Source organism: Podarcis cretensis (genome assembly GCF_951804945.1).
Source record: "Podarcis cretensis genome assembly, chromosome: 8".
NCBI lineage: Eukaryota > Metazoa > Chordata > Lepidosauria > Squamata > Lacertidae > Podarcis > Podarcis cretensis.
The window spans coordinates 71,420,537-71,441,810 of record NC_137177.1 but is presented as its reverse complement, the minus strand read 5'-3'; positions in this window follow the sequence as shown (position 1 = coordinate 71,441,810).

Genomic DNA, 21,274 nt, shown 5'->3' with positions numbered 1-21,274 from the left:
TCAGGGATAGCCCTGCAAAGCATCCTGAGCGAAGGGGGGGGGAGCACTCCCTCTTCACTCATGAGGCTTTGCGTTGCTTTCTTATTTCTTGTTTTCCTCCCCTAAAAACTAGGTGCATCTTATGGTCCAGTGCTTCGAATAAAGCGAAAAATATGGTACATCTCTTTACACTTGATTACTTGGATACACATTTCCATTTTTAATGCCATTCACCCAGTATTTGCTATTTCTACATAAGAAGAATAATTCGCATCTCCCCACCACCAACCCTTGGAAGTGCTTTTGAGTCTCGCAGCACCGTAGTATTTTTAGGGACATAGTGCACTGTTAGAGCATCTCCATGAATGTGGAATGCCTCTGGTTCAATCCCTGGTGTCTCCAGGTAGCGCTGGGAAACTCTCCTGTCTGGAACTGCAGAGACTGACTGCCAGTCAGTATAGACAAGGGATGAGAGATGCCTGTGGCCCTCCAGGTGTTTTTGGACTCTCATCAGCCCCGGCCAGCTTGGCCAGTGCTCAGGGGTAATAGGAATTGCAGTCTGACAGCATCCCAAGCATCACAGGTTCCTGATCCCTGGTGTAGACCATTGGTTTTCAACTGGTACAGACCTAAGACCCACCTCTGACTCCCAGTCTGCAACACAGAACCCGTTTGCACATATTCAGTTTTGATTTGTACTTCAGAGCACTAATAAGGCATTTTATTAATCCTAAAACAGCCATTCGCATGGCAATATGCATAGGGTTAGCATAGTGATACTTCTAAGTGAAAACAAGTGGTTTTTAAACTTGTTCTTAACCTGAAGGCTGGAAAGCTGTTGAAAACCAGTGGTTTTTATAGAAAGGCTCACTCACAATGTTAGCGAGGGACCTGGGCTTGTTTGTTCTTCCAGATCCCATTCCAGTGAAGGGAGATGCTAGATAAAGGCTCTTGCCACTTGTGGAAATTGAGAAAATGTCTCCTCAGAAGAATGTGTTTTGGCCCAGCCCATACCCTCCGACATTTCTCTGATGAAAATAGGGATGTCCCAAGGAAATGTGAGACATTCTGGGATCAAATCAGAAACAGTGACGGCTTCTGTAAATTTGGGGCTGTCCCTGGAAAATAGAGACACTTGGAGGGCCTGCCAGCCACTCCATATAGTGCCCCTTTCATTTGGTGAGCCTTAGCTGGAGTCCAACATGGTGGCAAAAGCTTTGTTGTGACCCACCTGGGATGGCCTCACAACCCACCTGCGGGTAGACAATACTGAGCTAGTCTGACTTGACATAAGGCAGTTTTCTGAGTTCCTGGTGCATCAGCCAAGGATGCCTCTCCAAAGCTGACAATATGAAGCAGGTGGTTGTCTGCTATTACCTTCAGTCCTGGACATATTTTGAACAGATTAGGTTTCAATCTGATAATGCAATCAGTTTGATCTGGGGTTGTTCAAGTCTTAACCCAAACAAGCCTTATGTTATTGAAAACGTTTTGACCTCAGTTTTTGATGTCACAGGTAAGCAATGTGTCGTCAAAATGTGTTTGTGTGTGTGTGTGTGTGTTTGTTCGTGCGCACGCACACATTAAATTCTCCCAGCCCCAGTAGCTCCAAATGGCACACACCATGAACATTGGAGACTAACCCTCTTTATGTTTTAACAGTCAAGTGGGAATTCTCCTGCTCTCAGCCTGTTCCAGCTGGCATTGTGCTTCATCGAAGCTCTAATATCAGTGTTGCCTGTAACATTTCAGGGACGGATTACGCAAAACTAAAACAGATCTTTCTGCTGTAGGGGTTGCACAGCTGCTGATATTACAAATATCGCGGAGTGGGAAAGTCCCTTCTTGGCAAGAATTCATCCCATGCATGGTTCCTTTGACTGCCTGCTGTTACATATATATCTCTATATTGGGAAAGCTCTTGATAGGGGAGCTCCCTAAAGCATCAGATGGTGACTGAGCATGCCCAGCAGTTATGGAACACATGGCTGATGGATTTCTGGTGATGGGAAGACCCAGGGAGGTACCAGGGAGTATCCTATAAGGGGACAAGAATCTAGCCAGCCAGCCATGAGCAGGAGCACTCCACACCGCAACATGCACTAGTACACTACTACTACTAGCAGTAGCAATAGCAGTAATGAAATGATACAACTGGATAGCTCAGTTGGCTAGAGCATGGCGCTGATAACGCCAAGGTTGCGGGTTTGATCCCCCTATGGGACAGCTGCATATTCCTGCATTGCAGGGGGGTCGGACTTGATGATCCTCAGGGTCCCTCCCAATTCTACGATTCTATGAAATAAGTAATAGTAGGTGTGGTAGTAGCAGGCTGGGATGTGCACTTGCACACTGATCATGCCTCTTGCCTTCCTGGATGGAGGATACAGAGGAGCGTGTGAGTACTGTAGTTTTCCATGTATAAGACTAGCTTTTTTAACCAAAAAATAGGTTTAAAATTGGGGCTCATCTTATACACAGGTAGTGCTGAGGGGTGTTTTCTTAATTTGGAGTCCCCAAAAATAGGAGGCATCTTATACATGGCAGCATCTTATACACAGAAAAATACAGTATATGGAGAAACTGATTTACAGTGCAAAGTTAAGGTTGACATTTGTTGCTCTGCCCACTTTGCTTCTGGTCCCACCCACCAGTGGCAAGTGGCCCCCAGAAGGTTTCTCAAAAGGGAATGTGGCTCTCAGGCTGCAAAGGGTTACCTTTCCTTGGCTTAATGCCAAAATAGATTTCCAAATGGGGTTTTTTTTTGGGGGGTGCACACCAATTTGGAGGGGGGGGGAATTCCTGTTCCTGCCCTGTTATTCCTGTTGGTGTCTGGCATCAAGTACGAGAAAGCCCTGTGACTGTGTACCAGAAAGCTTTGCTGGCTGCCCACAAATACTACACAAAGTGGGTTTTAAAAAACCCAACAACAACAGAGGCTCCCTTTTTTCTATTCCACAAACAGTAGGTTGTTCAGCTCCTGATCTCCCCTCCAACCCCCTTTACAACTAGGTAGAGCTTTTGTTCTTCTGCAAGCCTTCTTTACACCATGCCAGTAAAGATGTAGCAGATGATATACTTTCCGAGTGACACCTTGGGCCTCCTGGAAAATAAAAACCTGCTTTAGACCTTCTGGGACAAATCCATGGATTAATAACCTTTTTCCTCTGGAAAAAAAAATGTTGACTTTTCATGGGTTCGCATTCTGGGTGGTTGCCTTGAAAAGGTGTAGGTGGGGGGAAGGAGGCTAATAATAATTTTATTAAAAAACACATTCCTATGTGCCAATGCCATCTCAGATGTGATTACAACTGTGGCTGAGCCAGTACATTACCCTCCGATATTGTAAAGATCCGTTTCCGACTCGAGACGAGAGCCGCTTGCATTTAAGTCACTTAAAAACAGCCGCATGGCTGATCTCACTCAATTACTTTTTAGAAACTTCCCAGTTCACTCTATTTAACTTTATACTATGGGGAAATGGAACTCTTTGTCCTGCTTCCTCTGACAATATAAAAGGATGAAGTTGATGCAAAATGGCAACTGCAGCACAGTCAAGGGGATTTTTCCTCCCTTGTGCATTTGCAAATGGGGATCGCGTGGGGCTATGAAAATAAAAGTGGGGTAGGGGGAAAATAACCAAGAAATGAATTCAGGTGGTTTGTGAGCATCAGTCATACAACTCAGTCATAATGGAAGTCAGATTCCTCTGCTAGTATTTAAAAAGGTAAAGGGACCCCTGACCATTAGGTCCAGTCGTGGCCGACTCTTGCTTTATTGGCCGAGGGAGCTAGCGTACAGCTTCCGGGTCATGTGGCCAGCATGACTAAGCCACTTCTGGCAAACCAGAGCAGCACACAGAAACATTGTTTACCTTCCCGCCAGAGCTGTACCTATTTATCTACTTGCACTTTGACATGCTTTTGAACTGCTAGGTTGGCAGGAGCAGGGACCGAGCAACGGGAGCTCACCCCATTGCAGGGATTCGAACCACCAACCTTCTGATCGGCAAGTCCTAGGCTCTGTGGATTAACCCACAGCACCACCTGCATCCTGCTAGTATTTAGGGATGGGGAAATCTGTCAATTTCAGCTTCTCATTCTTCCAATCCTCTTTCTTCCATTTATATTTCACCTTTCATCCTACAGAGCTCTAAATGGCCAGGGTCAGTAGCTAATGGCCAGGGGTGATGGGAGTTGTAGTCCAACAACCTCTGGAGGTGCCACAGGTTCCCCACATGTGAACTACAATTTGTTTAACTAGCTCTTTCCCTCTTACTGTGTTTCCAAAGGTTAGGGCGGTTCACCTGGTGCTTCAGCAACGGTACCAACCCTTAAAGGGTGGTGTCCTGATTGCTGGGGATCTCTCTGTACATTGGAATGAGATGCCCATCAAGGGCTTGGAGAAGATGTAGTTGAAGATTAGGAGGGTGAGAAGAGCAATTGGCATTTGAGACAAGATTGGGAGGGGAAGAAGCAAAACCCCTAGTCTCTCATTTTGGGGTGAACGTGGACTAGAAGACGTGCCACCTTGGTAGTAGGAGGCTGTCCTGAATGTCTTCACTCATACTCTGCTCCTGATCAATCAAGTAAACATCACAAACTTCTCCAGAGCTCCACACCCTCCAACATTTCTCTGATGAGAATAGGAACATCCTAAGGAAAAGTGGGTCATTCCAGGATCAAATCAGAAACCCGGATGGCTTCTGTAAATCCAGGACTGTCCCTGGAAAATAAGGACATTTGGAGGATCTGGGTTCTCTAGTGCAAAATTAATTAATCCTAATTGAGCTGCGCCAGGAATGTTTCACTGCTTAGAGAAGTAGGGTGTAAAAGTCTGTAATTTATGTACTGGCAGTTTTCTTTTTTTCAAAAATTTTTATTGGTTTTCCAAATTTTAAACAAACATAAAAGAAAACATTGCATTATTAAAAAGACAAACAAACAAACATGTATCCTAACTGTTAAAATCCCAATTTAGTTACCATTGTTAGGTGACTTCCTCAGATCCCCCCAAACTGAGTTTCCATAAATCTCATTGTAGCAGTTTTCCAATATCCACTTTCAAACAAATTTAACTTATTCAAATTACCATCTTAATATCTTTTCATATGTACTGGCAGTTTTCAAGGTGAGGTGCTCATTCAGCTCCCTTTATTGACTCCCCAGCATGTACTTCATGCCAGAAGTGCATGGCCATGGCTCGGTGGTTAGAACATCTGCTTCACATGCAAAAATTCACTGGGTCAATCCCTGGCATCTCCGGGTAAGGGCTAGCAAAAGCTCCTATCTGAAAATTCTAGAGAGCCAGTGCAGCATAGAGACAAAATTGAGCTAGATGGACCAATTGACTTTGCCAGTGCTTTGCCAGCACCTGGCCCTTGAAGTGAACTCTGATTTGCACCAGCAAGGGATTATAAGAGGCTACACCTGTGGGAGAAGGATGACTGGGCAATTTCATTTGTCTGCCTGATGGGCAAAATGGAGCTCAGCTGCTGCATCTCTAGCAGAATGAAGAGTGTGGAGGCAGCCAGGGTTTCTAAAAAGCCTCAAGGCCTTGCCAAGAAAGAGGAGAAGCTCAGTAGAGAGAGGTAAGAGGCATACTATAATAGCTGAGTGAGCCTTAGGTCTTCTGCTGGATGGGGCTAAAGAAGGAATATAAGCACCCTATGTTTATCCAGTTTCCCTGATAAGTCTCCATGTGAGTTCTGGACTTAAGCCTGTCAAAGGCATTGAGGCAAGGCATTCCTGCCCTCATTTTGAAGAGCTCCCCATACCCCACTATCCCTGAAACGACTCAGAGAATTCGAAGGGGTGGACTTCAGTAATTTTCCATAATAAGGTTCCCTGTGTGAGGCAAAAGACTGGCACTCCCAAATGGATCTTCTCAATTACAGAGCTGCTCAATTTTTTGCCCTCTTGGCTCAGTGTTCTGTGCGAGGGAACCACCCACACTGCCCTAAATCTGGTGCTAGAATTGGATTGCCTCTAGGATCTGGGGATTTACTCCTGAGGAGACTGGAGTGGACAAGGGAGCCTTGGAAGTTCTGAAAGGAACCATTACTCTGAAGTAGCCACTCTGGAGAGGAATTTGCCGAAAGACCTCCAGGATGTGGGCAGAAGCAAATTCATGGAGCAGCTTTCCTGAAACTGAGTCTTCCTTACAACAGACCTAGCAGTAAGTTGGTACTTTCTTTTAAACACTGACACACCCTTCATGTTAGGTGTAGCCCATGTAAGATACATAGTATGCCTTCTTTTTTATGTGACCCTGGGGTACAACACACAAGCAAATCTGCGCATTGAACCATCTTGTTAAATGGTGCTGGAGTTGTGAAACCTCTGGCCATGATTGGCTGAGCTGGTGCGGCAATGAGGTAAAATGTGTGGGCATTCTGACTGTCCAGGGAACAAAGCTTTCAGAATGTTTGCAGTGTAACTTCTGTTAGGGAACAGGTTAGTTAGTCTAGTAGAGATTAAGAGCTGAATTTTGGAGCTCTGGCTTAGGTTGAAAGACCCTGGGAAGCAAGGAAGCAGAAAAGCAATATATTCATGGGTATGAAATGTTGATGGAGGGAGGAAACAGTTGGGTAAGGTTTAAGCTGTTCTTGTAAGCATCTATGGCGCATTGTGCTGGGAACAGGATACTGAGGCTCTCTGAATCTTTGTTCTGATGCAACAGGGCAGTTTTAAAATGTTTCCCCTTAACTATTAGCAAATTGAAAGGCTACATGTTTATTTATAACTTGGTATCAATTGAAATCATGAGTTAATGTGCTATGGCTATGATATAAAGCAGAGATGGTGAACAGAATACTGTCAGAGATGAATCCAGAATTTGACCAATCCTGTCTGGGCCACTTTTGACTGATGGGCGGGGCTGGCCGCCTGCTGAACACCTAATATCGTGTGATTCTAATTTCAAGCTGTGGTTGAAAAGGACACTCTTCTTTTGCTGCTTGAAGTAAGTGGGTTTTGAGTTTGTCACCCTCCATGGTGATAAGAAAAAGGTGACAAGGGCATCAAATTCAGAAAGCACTGAATTCAAGTCACCACTGAAAATGAAGATTCTGGAGCCTGCTCAGAGTACTGAATTCTTCCTTTTGAATTTGATACCGTGGCTTTACCTGCCCAGCGCCTGATGGCAGGTGGGCATGGCATTGCCAAAGCAATCTCATGGGCCAAATGGGAGTCCTGCCAAGCATACAAGTCTACTGTACTGAAGCTCAGCAGTTCTGGGTGTGGACAGTGTCTGTTTATAAGACCATCTTGGAGTCTCATATAGGCTCTTTGGGTTTTTATCCTGAAAGAAAGCTATCATATAAATAAAATGGGTTCTAGCCAACTAAGAGATAACCTAACCTGGGGAGAAAACAGCAAAGACCTGATGAAGAGAGCACAGCAGATGTTATATTTTCTGAGAATCCTACGGAAAAACAATCTCTCAAAGGACCAGTTGATGGCATTTTACCATTGTACTGTGGAGAGTGTATTAACTTATGGTCTCTGTGTGTGGTTTGGGAGCTGCATGGTCAGGGGGAAAACAATGCTGTCCAGGGTTGTAAAGACTGCAGAGAGAATAACTGGGTGCACTCTTCCCACCTTGGATCAAATCTATGCTTCCAGGTGTCATAAGAAAGCTGCAGAGATAGCGCAGGATAGTGCACACCCTGGAAATGATATTTCAGCTTCTGCTTTCTGGAAGAAGGTACAGGGTTATAAAGACACATTGTAAGGAGTCTGTATGGGAGTATATTGTATTTAAAAATGGGGTATCAGAGTTTTTAGGGGGCTAACAGGTTGGGATAGCTGGGATAGCAGGCTTGTTGGGTTTTGAATGTCATATGTAGATTGTTCCATTTCATTGTTCTGTATGGGACAATGACAATAAAGAGTATCGTATCGTATCGTATCGTATCATATCGTATCGTATCGTATCGTAAGTTATACCTGAAGTAGACTTCTCCCTCCTGAGTTAGTAATATCCATTAACTTCAGTGGACCTGTTCTGGGTAGGTCTAACATTAAGTCCAACCCAGTCATAAAGAGACAAAATAAAGGATACTGGTGGTTGGGGATAATTCTCAAAGTAGCAAGAGGTGGGAAAGACCTCTGCATGAGACCCTGGGGTACTGCTACCAGTCAGAGTTGACAATACTAGGTGACAATGGACAAGTAGACTCACCTGGCATAATGAGGCAGCTTCCAGTGCTCCTCTGAGTTCACTTGGTGGCATTAATGAGCTCTCTCTCTCTCTCTCTCTCTCTCTCTAAGCCTCAGCTGCACAGTCTACATTATGGGGGTAATAACACTGACCTATCTTGCCGAGTTAGGGGCAAGGATTACTGATACATGTCAAGAGCTTTCAGCCTTTGATAGTGCTATCTGAAATGCCCTGCAGGTTTCCACAGCCTCCTTCAATCAACTCAGTAGCTTGAGTCATTGAAGAAGATACAGCTTGATGGGAATCAGGCATGGCTGGGGGGGTGGGGGCAGGGAGGTATTAAAAGGATCCCCCTCCTCCGCCTGGGTTTTCTGGAGCAGGGCAGCCCTCCCTGAGGTCTCCTGATAGCCAAACATGATTGATTGCATCTTCTTTAAGGTCACGTCTAAGAGTCTTTGGCCTCAGGGTGTTCCTGGTTTCTGCCCTTTCCTGGCTGGCTGGCCAGCCAGCCTGAGCCTCCAGACGTAGATTGCTTCTCTTCCTATTGGAAAAGTGATTTGTTGTCAAAGAAAGAGGAGCATTGACCTGGGCTGATTAAACAGGAGAGGGGGTTGGTGGGAAAAGAAAAAAGCTGAAGGTTTTGTCGGTAGGTAGGCAACCTGTACGGGTGAGGAGAGAGGTGTATGGCTTGACTGGTCGATTGATGGAATTGCGCACCTTCTGGTGAGCAAGCCTCTGGCATATCTGCACCCACATTTCATTCTTTCACCCTTTGCTTCCAGGTCTGTTGAGCACAGGCTTCCTTTGCCCCCTGTCCTCAGCCTGAGATGCCTTGGTGGTTCTTCATGTAGACAGGTGTAACGGTTGACAAAGGGGATTAGAGTAATGGCTGCTCATTCACAAAAGTGCTGAAGGAGAGGATCGCAGGGCCAGTGGGAGACCAATGTTTTGCAGGAAAAATGCCCTAGGTTCTGTCTCCCCTGGTGCAGCTGAGATACCCTCCTATTTGAAGACCTACGGCCAGTCAGTTTAGGCCAGTGGTGGGGAAGCTTCTGCAGCTCGGGGGCCTCATTCTGTCGTGGGCCACGAGCCAGTGGTGGGAGGGGCTGGAGGCAAAAGTGGGTGGAGCAACGGATGTGATACTTGCTTTTTGTGTGGCTGGGATGCAGCCTATTGGGCAAGCTCAGAGCACACAGGAAGAGGCTTGCTAGATCAGGCCAAAGGCCCATCTAGACCAGCATCCATTATGGGAAAGCTGAAAGCAGGACCTGAGCACAACAGGGCTCTCCCCACTTTCAGTTCCCAGGAGCTAATGCTCAGAAGCATACTGACTGCAATAGTGGAAATAAAGCCTAGCTATCACATGGCTAGGGATGTGGGTGGCGCTGTGGGTTAAACCACAGAGCCTAGGACTTGCCAATCAGAAGGTCGGTGGTTTGAATCCCCGCGACAGGGTGAGCTCCCGTTGCTCGGTCCCTGCTCCTGTCAACCTAGCAGTTCAAAAGCACATCAAAGTGCAAGTAGATAAACAGGTACCGCTCCAGCGGGAAGGTAAACGGCGTTTCCGTGCGCTGCTCTGGTTCGCCAGAAGCGGCTTAGTCATGCTGGTCACATGATCCAGAAGCTGTATGCTGGCTCCCTCAGCCAATAAAGCGAGATGAGCACCACAACCCCAGAGTCGGTCACGACTGGACCTAATGGTCAGGGGTCCCTTTACCTTTTATCACATGGCTAATAGCCACCGATAGCCACCTAATTGGGTGGCTCTGAAACAGAATTGGCACAATTCATGGAGGGTGAAGCTATCACAACATCTTTTGGGGCTGAATTCCATATTTAAACTATGTGCTGTGTGAAGAAGTCTTTCCTTTTGTCTGTCCTGAATCTTCTAGCATTTAGCTTAATTGGATGACCCTGGGTTCTAATAATATGAGATGTGGAGGAAAATCCACCACATCATGGATACTTTATACATGTGTACACACACACACACACACACACAGCTCATCTCTTTTCTGAACTCAAAGCCCCAAATGTTTTGCCCTTTTCTCATAGGGGAATTCAAAAGACAACACACCTAAGAAATAAGCGGATTTGTTTTCTTAAATAAGATGGTTGTAGCAAGAGCAGTATTGGCCAAGCTTTGGAGACAGGCATGCTGCATAATCCCATGTAAAACCTATGTTCTATGGATCTGACTAGCCAAAAAGGATTCATAGGTTTGCAGCCTCTCCCCTTCACGTTGAATCCAATGTGATGTGCTTTCAAAGAGATGTTCATAGGAGAATGCGATCCGGGGCCCTTCACACATTGGCTTTTGCAGAAAACCCTCCTGAGATGATTGATGTCTGACGTTAGAAGATGCGAGCGACTAATACATAATTGCAGGTATGTTACCAGCCATCAAGGAAATGGATCTGGCTGCGACTTCTTGTCAAGTGTACAATTGGTGGCAGACCCTGGTTTCTTACTGTGTAACATGTGCAGTGCTATGATTAACATAATTACGAAAGAAAAGGGGTTCATTACATTATGAGACTAAGCCATCTCTTTAGTGTGCTTGCTCGGAAAGAAAGCTCATTTTCCAGGGCAGGGGTGGGGAACCTCAGGTGTGGGGGTCAAATATGACCCTCCAAGCCCCTCCCTCTGGCCCCTGGAACTCTCCCCACCCAATCACACACCCCAACTAGCCCAGCTCCACCCTCTCCTTCAATGGTTTGGCAGGGCTCGAATGAGTCCTTGAACTCTGACTAAGGCTGTGAGCACACCATCCTTTTAAAGCACCCACCCTCCTGCGAAAGAATCCTTGAAATGGTAGCTTAGCCCACACATAGCTATAATTCCCTGTACTTAGCCAAACTACAGTTCCCAGGATTATTGGAGAGACGTGTGCGCTTTCAGTGTATGGTGTGCACCCATTCAATGCATCTTGTTTCCCTGGATGGAGATGAGGAGTATGTGTTTGTGTAGGAACTAGCCTATTGTACAGAGGTATAAAATAATAATAATAATAATAATAATAATAATAATAATAATAATGGCCTCCCCAGCCACTCTGGGTGGCTTCCAACAAAGATGAATAATACATTAAAATGTCACACATTAAAAACTTCCCTGAACAGGGCTGCCTTCAGATGTCTTCTAAATGTTAGGTAGTTTATGTCTTCGACATCTGATGGGAGGGCCTTCCGCACAGTGGGTGCCACTACCAAGAAGGCCCTCTGCCTGGTTCCCTGTAGCTTTGCTTCTCGCAATGAGGGAACCACCAGAAGGCCCTCGGCACTGGACCTCAGCATCCGGGCAGAATGATGGGGGTGGAGACGCTCCTTCAGGCATACTGGACTGAGGCATCCATTGCTCCACCCACTTTCGCCCTGGCCCCTCCAGCCACTGGCATGTGGCCCTGAAGGATGCACAGAAAGGAATGTGTCTTTGGGGCTGTAATTGGTTCTTCATCCTGTGCTAGGAAATAAACACCACTGGACGTAGTGGGACCTGCTTCGGAGTAAACACAGAGTTGTGCTGCTTGTCCCATTGATTCCAATGAAATTTAATCTTGAGAAACTATACATAGGATGGCAGGAAGAAAGCCTGGCTCAGTTGCATGTTTGAGAGCAGGTTCCACTGAATTCAATAGGTCATATTCCCAAGAAAATATATGTAAGATTTCAATGACTTCTGTCCAGGTATAACACATTATATCCATGAAAAAAGTAGATATGCATCTCTTGATTTAAAAACAAATTTTATTCCACATTGAACTTTGGTGTATACAAAGGCAAACATGATATTTGTGGGCTTTGCATTATTTAATGAACTGTAATCAAAATGAGCATGGCTGTTAACTGTCTGGATCATGTGTCAAGCTTAGCGCATGGGATTTACTGTGTGTTACCATTTATAATTTGAAAATAGTGAAAGAAAATGATGGGGTGGAGAGCGAAAATAAGTGACGATAGTTCAGCTGAAATAAACTGGATCATTTTTAAAGGGGGGGGGATTTCATAAAGACGTCTTATGCTCAAAAGATCAACTTCTTTGTCAAACTGAGCCAATAGAAGACTGTAGAGTGGGTTAAACAGGAATACAAGAAACTGCCTTATCTGACCACATGGGCGTAGCCAAGATCCACAAAAATTGTCAAAAAGGATTGAAAGTCCAGTATTGTCTACTTTGACTGCCAGTGGCTCTCCAGGCTTTCAAACCCGAGTCTCTCCTAGCTTGACCTGGAGGTTTAGGATGAGGTTGTGGGGAGACTGGACCCGGGACCTTTTGCATGCAAAGCAGATGCTTTGGGGAATGGAAGTTTCTGTCCATTTCCATGCTCTCTATTTGAACTTCTTCCAATCTTAAATCCAGTTCTTCACATCTCCACAGTAGATTTTTCTTAAAAAGAAAAATCCTCTTGAAAACTCATCCACAATTTAAGTGCGAAGCTCTTTTTAAAAATTAATTTTTGCTTGGAGTTTTTACCAGTCTACACGTTTGGGCAAGCTGTCTTTTTTTAACAGAATGTGTTTTTGTATTTTCACAAATCAATGCTTCTACATGCACCCTTTACCCTGGCATGTGGATTTCAGTGGACATAGTTGGAAAACTGCATCACGAAATTCGGATCAGGGTGAGTTTCAAAGGATGGTTGTGTTTTGGTTCTCACCTTGTTTCAGAAAATGCCAGTGTGACGGACTCAAATTTAGATGTGGACTGAATCAAACTTCTCCCCGCGTCAGATTCTTCCTCTGGAGCTAAGGAAAGTTTTCCAAAACCGGCCCTTTCCATTTTAGACAATCCAACCCTTTAACCTATCCATCCTTAGCTATTTTCTCTCTCTGATATTTTCACATTATAAATGAAACAGTACTACTGATATTAACAATATCCATGGGGGAAGATGATCTTCCTTTTCAAAATATTTCCCATCCAATGAGGTTTCCCCCCTCTCTTATTTTCTGAGAAATCTCAAAAGTACTTCTCCATTCGCATGTTTCTAGTCTTCCCTCCCCCCCCCCCCCCCGCCCTGTCTACAGCACTCTCCTCCAGTGAATCAGAGCTTACTGCAAAATCACCTCACACCCCATAAGTTCTTCCTCCACCTCTCTTGAATTATGCCTCTAACCAGCTTGCGTTTGAGAGTTTCATTGTGTCTTAAATGAATAAAATATGTTGCCAGCCCATCAGAGACTTGTGCTCCGCTCACCTTGGAACCAAGGGGAGTTAATCAGAAGCTGTACCCCCCCCCCTTCCCTCACCCCAATTCCACACTTCTGTTTTTCAGAAAGAAAGGGAAAGTGGGGGGGGGAAGGAACTTTCATGTTTATCATTCATTTTGGATCATCCCTATTTTCTGGTACATAATGAGGGGGGGCATTGCTTTTTAGATGTGCAAAATAGAATATCCTTTGCATGCACTTACAGTGCAAAAGGGATGTCTTTTTTTAAAAAAGGTAGAAACACATTGGAAAGCCACGGTCCTAACTATTAGGGGTGTTGAAAGCTGAAAACATTTGGGTCTTTGTTTCTTTAGGGGAAAGATACAATCCTATAGATGCCTGTTTGATTTCAATGGGGTGAGCTCCTTTTTCCACCTAAGTGCCACATTGCCTTCCAGAAAACCTTTTGGGAGCCAAATGCCCAAAGTAGGCAGAGCAAGGAATGTCAGTTTCACCATCATCCAGTCTTTATTTGGTTTCATAAAACACACATACCACTTGAGAGTAAGAAAAAAAGACCTCAGCGTGATTTACAAAAATAAGAAAACAGTAAGCAATTAAAAACAGCTATTTAAAAAACCTTAAGAAATAATTAAATTCAAAAGTAGGCTAGAAACAGATTTAAACAGGGGTCTCTCCCAGCCTTACCCAGAGATGCTTGCTGGGATTGAACCCGTGGCCATCTGCATGCAAAGCAGATGCTTTGCCACTGAGCCACGCTACACCCTTTGCCCTTCAGCCTGTTGCCCTCTGCCTAATGCCACTGCTGTTCAGACAGTGGGCCAAGTCAAGCCCTGCTCCCTCCCTCTTAGTTTGAGTGGTATTTAACATTCTTGTATTTGGTTTTCGGCTGCTGCTAAGAACTGTTCCATTTGCCGCTTCTCATTTGTGGGCTTTACTGCGCTTTTCATTTGAAGTTTGTGATGTTTAATTTGGATAGGGTACTTTTATTGTTTTGGTGATGGTTTGTAAGTTGCCTTGAGGGCGTTTACAATGAAAGGTGGGATAAATAAAACATGGTGTGTGTGTGTGTGTGTGTGTGTGTGTGTGTGTGTGTGTGTGTGTTTGAAGCAAGTAAACCGAGGTACAAATTCATTTCAGAACAGGGGGGAAATCCGTTTGTTCCCAAACAAAAAAAGGAACCAGAACGATTCTGAGCCCCACTGATGATTCATATCTGCCAGAAGGGGGATGTTACACCAGTGGAGGCTGGTCCATTAGGGAAACTGAGGCACTGCCCCACCCACTTCAGTCTGCTCTCTGCCAGCTCCCACCTGCCTGCCTTCCTACTTGCAACCAGTCCAGCGGGTGGCACGGTCCATCAGCTTCCCGCTCCTTAGTTTCGGTGTTGCCCTTGCAGAACTCAACAGTGAGGAGGAAGAGGATGGGAACAAAGCCAGAAGTTATCTTTGCCTCTCATTGGCAAGTCATAATGGGTACCACCAGCCTCCACTTCCCTATGCCACCAATGGCAGCTAGGACTGTGTTGATTTTGACAGTCACCTTCACCCTAAGGCCCAGGACATCATGTTGCTCTGGGGCTCTTCTGGAGCCCCAAGACCTTCTGCTATCTGCAGATGAAATGGTGGCCTCAACAGATGGGTGACCTTTGTGTGTGGGTGTGGCATCTACCATTTGCTTTCCTCCAAATTTCATGGAGCAGTGAAATGCCCATGGCATCTGGGATGGAGAAACTTGACTGCTCAGCTCAGCACTTTTTCATGCAGCACGTCGTTGAACTACAGAACTCGCTCCCACAGGAGGCTGTGATGCTGGACACCAACTTACATGACTTTAAAAGAGGGCCAGTCATATCCAGGGAAGAGAGGGCTGTCAATGACAACTAGCCATGATGATTGTGCTCTGCCTCTGCAGTTGGAGGCAGCAATGTTTCTGCATGCCAGTTTCTGGAAGCCGCAACAGGGAAGAGGATTGGGACCCTGCTTGGGGGTTTCCCATAGGCTTCTGGTTGGAACAGGTTACTGGACTAAATGGGCCATTGGCCTGATCCAGCAGGCTCTCATTACGTTCTTATGCTCAGTGTTGCTGCCAGCGTATCAAGTAATAGGTTGGTTTGTTTTGTTTTGGTTTTAAAGCCGGAAACTAAAATGAACACAAGTAGCACAACATATGTAATTTTACCTACTGGATGATGATGCAAATTGTTGCTGTTGTTATATACAGTGGTACCTCGGGTTAAGTACTTAATTTGTTCCGGAGGTCCGTACTTAACCTGAAACTGTTCTTAACCTGAAGCACCACTTTAGCTAATGGGGCCTCCTGCTGCCGCTGTGCCGCCGGAGCACGATTTCTGTTCTCATCCTGAAGCAAAGTTCTTAACCTGAAGCACTATTTCTGGGTTAGCAGTCTGTAACCTGAAGCGAATGTAACCTGAAGTGTATGTAACCCGAGGTACCACTGTATTTGTTTATACTTCGCCTTTTTCACTGGTAGAGATTCAAGGTGATTTACAGATGGAATAAGTGCAGCTAAAATTAAGTGCTCAAGAACACAAATGAATGGAGTAACCAAGCAAATAAGCACTGTACTGACAGCCCAATGTCTCCTCTGAAGTAAGACTTGTTGAGTTCAATGGACAGTGTTTGCTGGCTTCACCCATACACTTAGAATCATAGAACTGCTGAGTCAGAAGGGGTCCCAAGGGTCATCTAATTGAAGCTACTGCCGTGTGGGCATCACAACACACGGTTCCCCATCCAATTTGAAACCATACCAGATCCTGCTTAGCTTTGCAAATGTGCTAGCAGTTTTAGTTTATACATACCTCCTTTTCTCATTGACTTCAGTGGAGCTAGCTCTCAGTTAAGGGGGTATAGGACTGGGGGCTTAGGTGCAGAGAACTCATATCATATAAATAGGATAAAGGTAAAGGTAAAGGGACCCCTGACCATTAGGTCCAGTCGTGGCCGACTCTGAGGTTGGGGCGCTCATCTCGCTTTATTGGCCGAGGTAGCCGGCGTACAGTGTCTGGGTCATGTGGCCAGCATGACTAAGCCACTTCTGGCAAACCAGAGCAGCACACGGAAATGCTATTTACCTTCCCGCTGGAGCAGTACCTATTTATCTACTTGCACTTTGACGTGTTTTCGAACTGCTAGGTTGGCAGGAGCAGGGACCGAGCAATGGGAGCTCACCCCGTCGTGGGGATTCGAACTGCCAACCTTCTGATTGGCAAGTCCTAGGCTCTGTGGTTTAACCCACAGCACCACCCGCATCCCTACAAATAGGATAGGTGTGCATAAAATAAAGGGATACTAATATAGACAAGGGACGCAGGTGACGCTAGGGACGCAGGTGGCGCTGTGGGTTAAAGCCTCAGCGCCTAGGGCTTGCCGATCGAAAGGTCGGCGGTTCGAATCCCTGCGGCGGGGTGCGCTCCTGCTGCTCGGTCCCAGCGCCTGCCAACCTAGCAGTTCGAAAGCACCTCCGGGTGCAAGTAGATAAATAGGGACCGCTTACCAGCGGGAAGGTAAACGGTGTTTCCGTGTGCGGCTCTGGCTCGCCAGAGCAGCGATGTCACGCTGGCCACGTGACCCGGAAGTGTCTCCGGACAGCGCTGGCCCCTGGCCTCTTAAGTGAGATGGGCGCACAACCCCAGAGTCTGTCAAGACTGGCCCGTACGGGCAGGGGTACCTTTACCTTTACCTTTAATATAGACAAACTTGCAGAGGAGTTGTTGTTTAAGAACACAAATGCATGATGCTCTTTGAAGAACACACAATAGCATTACAGGGATGCTTGTTGTGGGTTCTAAGTGTGGCTCTAAGTGTGTTTGGGGGAGGGTCTTGTAGAGAATAATAATAATAATAATAATAATAATAATAATAATAATAATAATATATAATAATAATATAGCACCTGTTTTGCATGTAGAAGGTCCCAGGTTCAATTCCTAGCACCTCCAGGTGGAGACTCCCTGCCTGAACCCCTGGAGAGCTGCTGCTAGCCAGTGTAGACTCTAATGAGTTAGATGGACCAGTGGTCTGACTTAGGCCAAAGCAGCTGCCTATGTTCCTATCTTCTGCAGTGCGCGCACACACCCTCCTGGCAAAGCGGCAGAGCAGCCTAGCGAAACTTTTTCTCTCCACACGCCCTTTTTTTGATTGTATAGTTCATGTCCCTTCCTCCTCCCCCTTCGGCCAGGCTGTTCCAGTAAGCTCCTGGCACGGAACAACCTGAATTGAAAATAAAAGGAAGCGGAGGGGGAGACCCAAAGCACCCTTTTTCCTTGGCCAGGAGCGGTGCCTTAATTTAAATTATTATTTTTTTTGGTCCCTTGTTGCAGCTGAAGAAGTTTTCCACCCACCCCTTTAATACTTGGGCATTGCCCTCAAAGGAATCGTTGGATCCTGCCTTCGCTTCTTCTTCCCCCCTCCCTCCTCCACGTCTCTTCTGGGGAGTTCTTGGGTCACCATCCTCCCTACCCCACCCCACCGCCGGTGAACGAGGTCCTGAACCCAATTAATGGCTAATAATTATACAGGCGCAAAGGCGGCAGGGGCGAGCGAGAACAGGCAGCAGGAGAAAAGGAGGGAGGTGCGGATGGTGGGAGCAAGTTGGGGAGAAAGGGCCCCGATTCCGCGCCAGGTTGGCTGGTTGGTCGACGGCTCGCCAAACTGCCTCCGGGAGGAGGGAGGCGCGGGATCTTTGGAAAGGAGTCAAGCGCGAATTCCGTCGCTGCTCGTTGGCGGGAGGTGTTAATCCGAATTAAAAAGAGGGCCGTCGCCTCCTTGTTTTAAAAACTTGCCTCTCTGGGAGTAATTGCTCTCTTGGGACTCCTTGAACATATATATTTTCTCTGTGCGTTTGGTTTCTCTTTTCCCTTTAAAGCTGCAACCCCATTTTAAAGAAAAGAAAAAAAAATACCTAGGCGCGCATTGAAGGCAATGCAGATTTACTTATGAGTAAGCCCCCGAGTCGTCCGCGACTGGACCTAATGGTCAGGGGTCCCTTTACCTTTACGCCCCTCTAAGATCAGAGCTCTAAGGCTTCCATCCTGTACCCGCTTTCCTGGTCATAAACCCCAACATAACTCAGTTCACTGCCGAGTAGAGGCAGACTGGGAAGATTTCTGTGTAAGATTGGAGTAAAGTGGAACTTTCTCTTGGATCACCAAGCCAAAAGTTTACCGCCCCCCGCCTTTTAAGAATGTCTTCATCTCTTCTTACTTTATTTTAAACCATTCTCTGCAGCCGTTTGCTGGAAATAACTTGAGCGTCGTTACAGATTTTCGGATGCTGGCCGGCAGCGGGTCTACTCGGAGGCAAGCCTCACCGCTGCGGCATTTATTTTTCAAATCCGGCTAGGCAGCCGGGGGCTCTTTTGGAGACGCAAAGCGCGCTTTGGCTTAAACGCTCTGTATTCTTCTAATAGATACAGTATTATTGTTTGCTGCAATAAATGCCGGTTTTAAACCAGCTGGGGGAAGCAGCGACACTCCGATGGAGCCCATCTTTCCATTGCTCCTTTCTGGTCCCTTAAAACTTTAATTAAAAATAAAATTAAAATCCTGGTGGATTTTCCACATCCCATAAGAAATGATTGTTTCTCTCCCCCCCCCCATAAAAACCCTCTTTTTTCGGGTGATGCATTTGGCTAATTACGTTTCTGTCAACAGCAGGGAAAAGGAGGCGGTCGTGTTGGGCTCGTTTGAAGCTCGTTATAATATTTGCGCTCTCGTGACTGTTAATTACCATAAATTAGGCGATTGTCTGCATAATTGTCATTATTGGGAACCTAATCATGGGTCTGTAGCCGACCTCAGTCCTACTCAGAAGTAGGAGCTATGAAATGAATAGACACGGCTAGTCAATGATGTCAATGGCTCTACTCTGAGTAGGGCATCATGGCTGCATCCTAATAACTTGTGAACTAGTACCTGTGAATAAAATTCTCCTTTAAAAAAAAATCAACGCTTTGTCACGACGACGTATCTATGGCTTTAAAAATGCAGCAAAAGAAAAGAAAAGAAAAAACCGATTTAGGTTAATTTTTGTTCGCTTGTGGGTGGGAGAGAGTTACCCGGAGGCTTTAATATTTCGGAGGGCAGGGTGGGAGGGGGCAAAACAAGCAGATCGGGTTTGCAGTCTTGGGTTGGGGAGGGATCTCTCTAGCCGAACCTTTACAATGTTACTTAAAAAAAAAAAAAATTCAGCTGCCAGAAAGCTGGTGGAAAAAAGGAACAGTAGCTACCTTTGAACAAACCCGGACCAACCTTTTTCTGTGTGCGTGTGTGCATTTATGTCCTTGGGGTGCGAGGAGGAGGGGAGGAGGGCGGTGAGTTTTCAGATCTGGCATGGAAAAACTTAAAATAGTCCTATAAACGGGTTTTTTCTTCTTCTGTTGCAAAACGCCCGGGCAAGAAACGTTTAGCAATCAACCGCGATCCCGCAGCCACTTCAGACTGCCTGCTCCTGCTTTTGAAAAGGGGGAAGAATACAACGAATCTGGAGGCGTTTCCAGGCTTTTCGAAGCCATAATTAACACCGGATGGACCCTTTTAGACGATCCCCCCGCCGCCGCCCCCGTTTATTCTAAAGCCGATTAAAGAACAGTTTTGAACAGAGGCATCTCTGCGTTAAAAAAAAGGATGTATTCCGAGACTAAATTTCTGCCTGCCCTTCCCTTAAAGCAAAACAAAAAAGAGTGTAATCGATTTCCAAACGTCCTTCTTTTCTTCCTCTTGCTTTTCTGTGCGTTTGTTCAACGCATCCACAGTATTTCGTTGGAGGATTTTTATTTTTATTATTAAAAGAAACGGCTACAAGGGAATGCCCCGCTTTCGTGCAAACCTGCACATCAAGGCATACTAAATCAAAACTTTAAAAAATGGGTTAATGCATGTTAGCCCTTCTCGAGTCTTCCAAACTCTCCCAACGCGTAATATAGCTTATTAGCTGAAAGTGGAAATCGTTTTAAAAGAAGGAAACCAGCTTCTGAACAATCTCTTGCCGGAGACTGTCGCTATCCAGCCGTCGGTAGGTCTCCATCCTCTCAGTTAAGACTCCTTTGAAAAGGGGCACGATCCCGCACTTTTAAGCGTCCTGGCAATCGCTTCGATTTGAAATGGGAGAGAGTTAAAGCGCTTGAAATCAGTGGCATTTTCAAACTCTGTAAACCGAGCCTGTTGCATGTTTACTCGGAAGTAAAACCTCCGAAGAGTTCCAGCCCCGTCGGAAGCGAGTATACGCCAAAGTCCCACGTAGGACTTACTCCCAATTAAGTGTGCCTGGGATTGGAGTACATACTCCCAAAAGTGCAAGTTTACTCCGAAGTAAAATTAACTGAATTCAGTGGGACTTACTTCCAAGTAAATGGGCAGAGAGGCAGCCTTGGTCTCTTTGCTTGGTCCTTCCCGCTATTATAAGTAGCTGTAGGAACAGAAAGCTGGTGAGAAACATGGAAGGAAGGAAGAGTTGATATTTCAGCCGGTTGGGAAGGCAAACATTTTACCTTGTGTATATATTTAATATATAATATTGTCAACAAGTATTCTTTAGGCTCAACAAGAATGTGGATGGTCAGAAACAGGAGAACGAAATTTACTATATCAGTTGTTGCTGCTCCAAAGCGTTATTGTTATCAGATGTAGTGCTGTTGATTTGCATCAGCGTGAGTCCTGCTCAGAGTAGACCCACTAAAATGAACGGGCACGACTAACTTAGACTCCTTTATGTCTATGGGCCTGTGCTGAGTAAAGTTAATAGGATAATTGTTCTAGTCAAAGTTAGACCCCTTGAAGTAAATAGACCTGATTGACTTGGGTCCAACAATATCCACGGGTCTACACTGATATTAAGTTGCTGCTATCACCACACTAATAACACGGTTGAGATTCATGGCATTGCACAGAGTACCATATACCTTTATTTACAATAGTTATGTTTGCAATTTGTCTTTAC